The sequence below is a fragment of the Drosophila hydei genome, unplaced genomic scaffold (assembly GCF_003285905.1).
Source record: "Drosophila hydei strain 15085-1641.00,03,60 unplaced genomic scaffold, DhydRS2 tig00000451-arrow-arrow-pilon, whole genome shotgun sequence".
In the NCBI taxonomy this organism is placed as follows: Eukaryota; Metazoa; Arthropoda; class Insecta; order Diptera; family Drosophilidae; genus Drosophila; species Drosophila hydei.
In genome coordinates this window covers 1-7,500 of record NW_022045734.1, presented here as the reverse complement: position 1 = coordinate 7,500, position 7,500 = coordinate 1, and the positions used below count along the sequence as shown (strand labels likewise).

Here is a 7,500-nt window from a genome sequence, read left to right as displayed (position 1 = left end):
TGCCTCTTATTAATGATGCGTTAAAAAGAATTGTTGTAAATATTATAGATCTTCAAAATGTATAATTAGTAGAATCCATTATATTGAACAAAATAATATTTGTTCGATTAACATTGTTTTATACAACCTCAACTCATATGGGACTACCCCCTGAATTTAAGCATATTAATTAGGGGAGGAAAAGAAACTAACAAGGATTTTCTTAGTAGCGGCGAGCGAAAAGAAATCAGTTCAGCACTAAGTCACTTTGTCTATATGGCAAATGTGAGATGCAGTGTATGGAACATCAATATTCTAGTATGAGAAATTAACGATTTAAGTCCTTCTTAAATGAGGCCATTTACCCACAGAGGGTGCCAGGCCCGTATAACGTTAATGATTACTAGATGATGTTTCCAAAGAGTCGTGTTGCTTGATAGTGCAGCACTAAGTGGGTGGTAAACTCCATCTAAAACTAAATATAACCATGAGACCGATAGTAAACAAGTACCGTGAGGGAAAGTTGAAAAGAACTCTGAATAGAGAGTTAAATAGTACGTGAAACTGCTTAGAGGTTAAGCCCGATGAACCTGAATATCCGTTATGGAAAATTCATCATTAGAATTGTAATGTTTAAAAAATATTATAATAATAGTGTGCATTTTTTCCATATAAGGACATTGTAATCTATTAGCATATTAATTTATCATACATTTATGTCATTTTGTTTGTTTCAATTAAAGTGCTTGCATTTTAACATGAAATAAAAGTTGTAATATTGATAAAGTGCTGATAGATTTATAAGATTACAGTGCGTTAATTTTTCGGAATTATATAATGGCATGATTATCATTGATTTTTATGTTTATTATATGCACTTGTATGATTAACAATGCGAAAGATTCAGGATACCTTCGGGACCCGTCTTGAAACACGGACCAAGGAGTCTAACATATGTGCAAGTTATTGGGATATAAACCTAATAGCGTAATTAACTTGACTAATAATGGGATTAGTTTTTTAACTATTTATAGTTAATTAACACAATCCCGGGGCGTTCTATATAGTTATGTATAATGATATTTATATTATTTATGCCTCTAACTAGAACGTACCTTGAGCATATATGCTGTGACCCGAAAGATGGTGAACTATACTTGATCAGGTTGAAGTCAGGGGAAACCCTGATGGAAGACCGAAACAGTTCTGACGTGCAAATCGATTGTCAGAATTGAGTATAGGGGCGAAAGACCAATCGAACCATCTAGTAGCTGGTTCCTTCCGAAGTTTCCCTCAGGATAGCTGGTGCATATAAATATTATATAAAATAATCTTATCTGGTAAAGCGAATGATTAGAGGCCTTAGGGTCGAAACGATCTTAACCTATTCTCAAACTTTAAATGGGTAAGAACCTTAACTTTCTTGATATGAAGTTTAAGGTTATGATATAATGTGCCCAGTGGGCCACTTTTGGTAAGCAGAACTGGCGCTGTGGGATGAACCAAACGTAATGTTACGGTGCCCAAATTAACAACTCATACAGAAACCATGAAAGGCGTTGGTTGCTTAAAACAGCAGGACGGTGATCATGGAAGTCGAAATCCGCTAAGGAGTGTGTAACAACTCACCTGCCGAAGCAACTAGCCCTTAAAATGGATGGCGCTTAAGTTGTATACCTATACATTACCGCTAAAGTAGATGATTTATATTACTTGTAATATAAATTTTGAAACTTTAGTGAGTAGGAAGGTACAATGGTGTGCATAGAAGTGTTTGGCGTAAGCCTGCATGGAGCCGCTATTGGTACAGATCTTGGTGGTAGTAGCAAATAATCGAATGAGACCTTGGAGGACTGAAGTGGAGAAGGGTTTCGTGTGAACAGTGGTTGATCACGAGTTAGTCGGTCCTAAGTTCAAGGCGAAAGCCGAAAATTTTCAAGTAAAGAAAAATCAGAATCAATGTGCCTATATACCGATTTTTATACACTTGAATAATTTTGAACGAAAGGGAATACGGTTCCAATTCCGTAACCTGTTGAGTATCCGTTTGTTATTAAATATGGGCCTCGTGCTCATCCTGGCAACAGGAACGACCATAAAGAAGCCGTCGAGAGATATCGGAAGAGTTTTCTTTTCTGTTTTATAGCCGTACTACCATGGAAGTCTTTCGCAGAGAGATATGGTAGATGGGCTAGAAGAGCATGACATATACTGTTGTGTCGATATTTTCTCCTCGGACCTTGAAAATTTATGGTGGGGATACGCAAACTTCTCAACAGGCCGTACCAATATCCGCAGCTGGTCTCCAAGGTGAAGAGTCTCTAGTCGATAGAATAATGTAGGTAAGGGAAGTCGGCAAATTAGATCCGTAACTTCGGGATAAGGATTGGCTCTGAAGATTGAGATAGTCGGGCTTGATTGGGAAACAATAACATGGTTTATGTGCTCGTTCTGGGTAAATAGAGTTTCTATCATTTTTATGGTAGTTTCTTGTTCCCCGGATAGTTTAGTTACGTAGCCAATTGTGGAACTTTCTTGCTAAAATTTTTAAGAATACTAGTCGGGCAACCGATTAGTTCTTTTAAATTATAACGATTATCAATTAACAATCAATTCAGAACTGGCACGGACTTGGGGAATCCGACTGTCTAATTAAAACAAAGCATTGTGATGGCCCTAGCGGGTGTTGACACAATGTGATTTCTGCCCAGTGCTCTGAATGTCAAAGTGAAGAAATTCAAGTAAGCGCGGGTCAACGGCGGGAGTAACTATGACTCTCTTAAGGTAGCCAAATGCCTCGTCATCTAATTAGTGACGCGCATGAATGGATTAACGAGATTCCTACTGTCCCTATCTACTATCTAGCGAAACCACAGCCAAGGGAACGGGCTTGGAATAATTAGCGGGGAAAGAAGACCCTTTTGAGCTTGACTCTAATCTGGCAGTGTAAGGAGACATAAGAGGTGTAGAATAAGTGGGAGATATTAAGCTTCGGTTTAGTATCAACAATGAAATACCACTACTCTTATTGTTTCCTTACTTACTTGATTAAGTGGAACGTGTATCATTTCCTAGCCATTATACGGATATATTTATTATGTCTTATGGTATTGGGTTTTGATGCAAGCTTCTTGATCAAAGTATCACGAGTTTGTTATATAATCGCAAACAAATTCTTTAAAGAGAAAATGCAGTTATGTATTTTTGATTTAATAATTTGGTATAACTCCAATTACTCAGGTATGATCCAATTCAAGGACATTGCCAGGTAGGGAGTTTGACTGGGGCGGTACATCTCTCAAATAATAACGGAGGTGTCCCAAGGCCAGCTCAGTGCGGACAGAAACCACACATAGAGCAAAAGGGCAAATGCTGACTTGATCTCGGTGTTCAGTACACACAGGGACAGCAAAAGCTCGGCCTATCGATCCTTTTGGTTTAAAGAGTTTTTAACAAGAGGTGTCAGAAAAGTTACCATAGGGATAACTGGCTTGTGGCGGCCAAGCGTTCATAGCGACGTCGCTTTTTGATCCTTCGATGTCGGCTCTTCCTATCATTGTGAAGCAAAATTCACCAAGCGTTGGATTGTTCACCCATGCAAGGGAACGTGAGCTGGGTTTAGACCGTCGTGAGACAGGTTAGTTTTACCCTACTAATGACAAAACGTTGTTGCGACAGCATTCCTGCGTAGTACGAGAGGAACCGCAGGTACGGACCAATGGCACAATACTTGTTCGAGCGAACAGTGGTATGACGCTACGTCCGTTGGATTATGCCTGAACGCCTCTAAGGTCGTATCCGTGCTGGACTGCAATGATAAATAAGGGGCAATTTGCATTGTATGGCTTCTAAACCATTAAAAGTTTATAATTCATTTTATAAACGACAATGGATGTGATGCCAATGTTATATATAACATAGTAAATTGGGAGGATCTTCGATCACCTGATGCCGCGCTAGTTATATTTTAAAACATTATTTAATACAATGACAAAGCCTGGAATCAATTGTAAACGACTTTTGTAACAGGCAAGGTGTTGTAAGTGGTTGAGCAGCTGCCATACTGCGATCCACTGAAGCTTATCCTTTGCTTGATATGATTCGATATCAAAAAAACAAACACTCATATATACATATCGTAGTTGTGTGTATATATATGCTTTTAAATATAGTAGTTATTTGGTTTGCTATTGTATTGAAAGTATATGTATATGCATTTTCTACTTTATGTCTTATGAGAGCTGTATTTTTGTAACAAAAATGGAATTGACGGAAGGAACATATATTATAATATGAATGTTTTTATATCTATTTATATGTATATATAATATATATGTGTATATCTATATACCTTTATATCTATATATATATATATAAATATATGTTTGAATAATTATATTATTTGTGTGTATATAATATATATATGTTTATTTGGATATTATATAAAAAATATTATATATAAATAAACATGTATATATGAAAGCCCTATGGGAGATACTTAATTTTCAAATATGTATAAGAGATCTCAAAGCTGATGGAGAGAACTCAAAATATTTGAGTAATTGAAGTTGGTGGAGGGAACTCATATATCATATCAATCGATGCAAAAAAACAATTTGGAACTTAGGTTTCAATTAAAGAAATCCAATGGAATTGACGGAAAGATGTATATAAAATCATATATGTCTTAATTATAATTATATATAAGCATATGTATATATGAGAACTCAAAGCTGATGGAGAGAACTCAAAATATTTGAGTAATTGAAGTTGGTGGAGGGAACTCATATCTCATATAAATCGATGCAAAAAACAATTTGGAACTTAAGTTTCTATTAAAGAAATACAATGGAATTGACGGAAAGATGTATATAAATCATATATGTCTTACTTATAATTATATATAAGCATATGTATATATGAGAACTCAAAGCTGATGGAGAGAACTCAAAATAGTTGAGTAATTGAAGTCGGTGCAGGGAACTCATAAACCAATGCAGAAAACACTTTGGAACTGAGATTAAGGTTTTTCAATTAAAGAAATACAATGGAATTTGACGGAAAGATTTATATAAGTCTATATATATGTCTCTTAATTATAATTATATATAAAAACATGTATATATATATGAAAGCCGCCCTATGGGAGATACTTAATTTTCAATTATAATAAATGAGAATTCAAAGCTGATGGAGAGAACTCAAAATATTTGAGTAATTTAAGTCGGTGGAGGGGACTCAATAAACCGATGCAGAAAACAATTTGGAACTAAGGTTTCAATTAAAGAAATACAATGGAATTGACGGAAAGAGATGTATATTATCATTTAATATATGTCTCAATAATAATTATATATAAGTGTGTGTATACTATATATACTGTATATTTAAAATACACAAAATATACTTTGCTTTTTTAACTATAATTAATGAAAATATTTTTTGTTACAGTTAAAATATTTAAATGATATGATTGTATTATTAAATTTAGTACAAAGTAATATAAAAGTCGGTGGTAACCTTTAAAATTACAGTTTTTTCGAATCGGTGTCAAATACTTATATATAGTGGAGTGCTGTCGCGCGGCGGCGGGCGGCAAGTTATATATGAAAAAAAATTTAAAAAGTAATTTCATATGATTGTGTTTGTGTGATGGTTGCCTTTTTGCCGCGCATATGTTATTTATATGAAATGGGGAAAGAATAATGAAGTTATTTGATTGTATTATTAAATTAGTAAATTATAATATATAGGTTGGTGATAGCCCTTGGTAAAAATGTCAGTTTTATAGAATTGGTGTCAAAAAACCTATATAGTGGAGTGGTGTCGCGCAAGGCAAGTCATATGAAAAAAAAAATTAAAAAGCAATTTCATATAGTTATGGAGTGTTGCCTTGCCGGCTAGGTTATTTATATGAAATGAGTAAAGAATAATGAAGTTATATGATTGTATTATTAAATTAGTACATGATAATATAAAGGTTGGTGGTAGCCTTTGGTTAAAATGTCAGATTTATAGAATTGGTGTCAAAAAACCTATATAGTGGAGTGGTGTCGCGCAAGGCAAGTCATATGAAAAAAAAATTTAAAAAGTAATTTCATATGATTGTGGAGTGTTGCCTTGCCGGCATAGATTATATATGTATGGGGCAAAGAATAATGAAGTTATATGAATGTATTATTAAATTAGTACATGATAATATAAAGGTTGGTGGTAGCCTTTGGTAAAAATGTCAGATTTATAGAATCGGTGTCAAAAAACCTATATAGTGGAGTGGTGTCGCGCAAGGCAAGTCATATGAAAAAAAAATTTAAAAAGTTATTTCATATGATTGTGGAGTGTTGCCTTGCCGGCATAGATTATATATGTATGGGGCAAAGAATAATGAAGTTATATGAATGTATTATTAAATTAGTACATGATAATATAAAGGTTGGTGGTAGCCTTTGGTAAAAATGTCAGATTTATAGAATCGGTGTCAAAAAACCTATATAGTGGAGTGGTGTCGCGCAAGGCAAGTCATATGAAAAAAAAATTTAAAAAGTAATTTCATATGATTGTGGAGTGTTGCCTTGCCGGCATAGATTATATATGTATGGGGCAAAGAATAATGAAGTTATATGAATGTATTATTAAATTAGTACATGATAATATAAAGGTTGGTGGTAGCCTTTGGTAAAAATGTCAGATTTATAGAATCGGTGTCAAAAAACCTATATAGTGGAGTGGTGTCGCGCAAGGCAAGTCATATGAAAAAAAAATTTAAAAAGTAATTTCATATGATTGTGGAGTGTTGCCTTGCCGGCATAGATTATATATGTATGGGGCAAAGAATAATGAAGTTATATGATTGTATTATTAAATTAGTACATGATAATATAAAGGTTGGTGGTAGCCTTTGGTAAAAATGTCAGATTTATAGAATCGGTGTCAAAAAACCTATATAGTGGAGTGGTGTCGCGCAAGGCAAGTCATATGAAAAAAAAATTTAAAAAGTAATTTCATATGATTGTGGAGTGTTGCCTTGCCGGCATAGATTATATATGTATGGGGCAAAGAATAATGAAGTTATATGAATGTATTATTAAATTAGTACATGATAATATAAAGGTTGGTGGTAGCCTTTGGTAAAAATGTCAGATTTATAGAATCGGTGTCAAAAAACCTATATAGTGGAGTGGTGTCGCGCAAGGCAAGTCATATGAAAAAAAAATTTAAAAAGTAATTTCATATGATTGTGGAGTGTTGCCTTGCCGGCATAGATTATATATGTATGGGGCAAAGAATAATGAAGTTATATGATTGTATTATTAATTTAGTACATGATAATATATAGGTTGGTGGTAGCCTTTAAAAAAAAGATCGGTTTTATAGAGATTGTGTCAAAAAACCTATACATGGTGAGCAGTTGATGCTCATCACATTATATGGTTTATACATATAATCATAAGTAGATATCATTAATGCTCAATTATAGTGTTGAGTCATATTACCTACATCGTAATTTGTTGCCATCGTGCA

The 7,500-nt window shown here is 34.1% G+C and overlaps 1 non-coding gene across 1 annotated transcript; it reads left to right on the top strand.

Annotated features, from left to right (window-relative positions):
* Nucleotides 1-123: 123 nt before the first annotated feature.
* Nucleotides 124-4,084, top strand: LOC115483119. The gene has a single exon (XR_003944248.1). It is a non-coding gene; the product is annotated as a large subunit ribosomal RNA (ribosomal RNA).
* The last annotated feature ends 3,416 nt before the right edge of the window (nucleotides 4,085-7,500 follow it).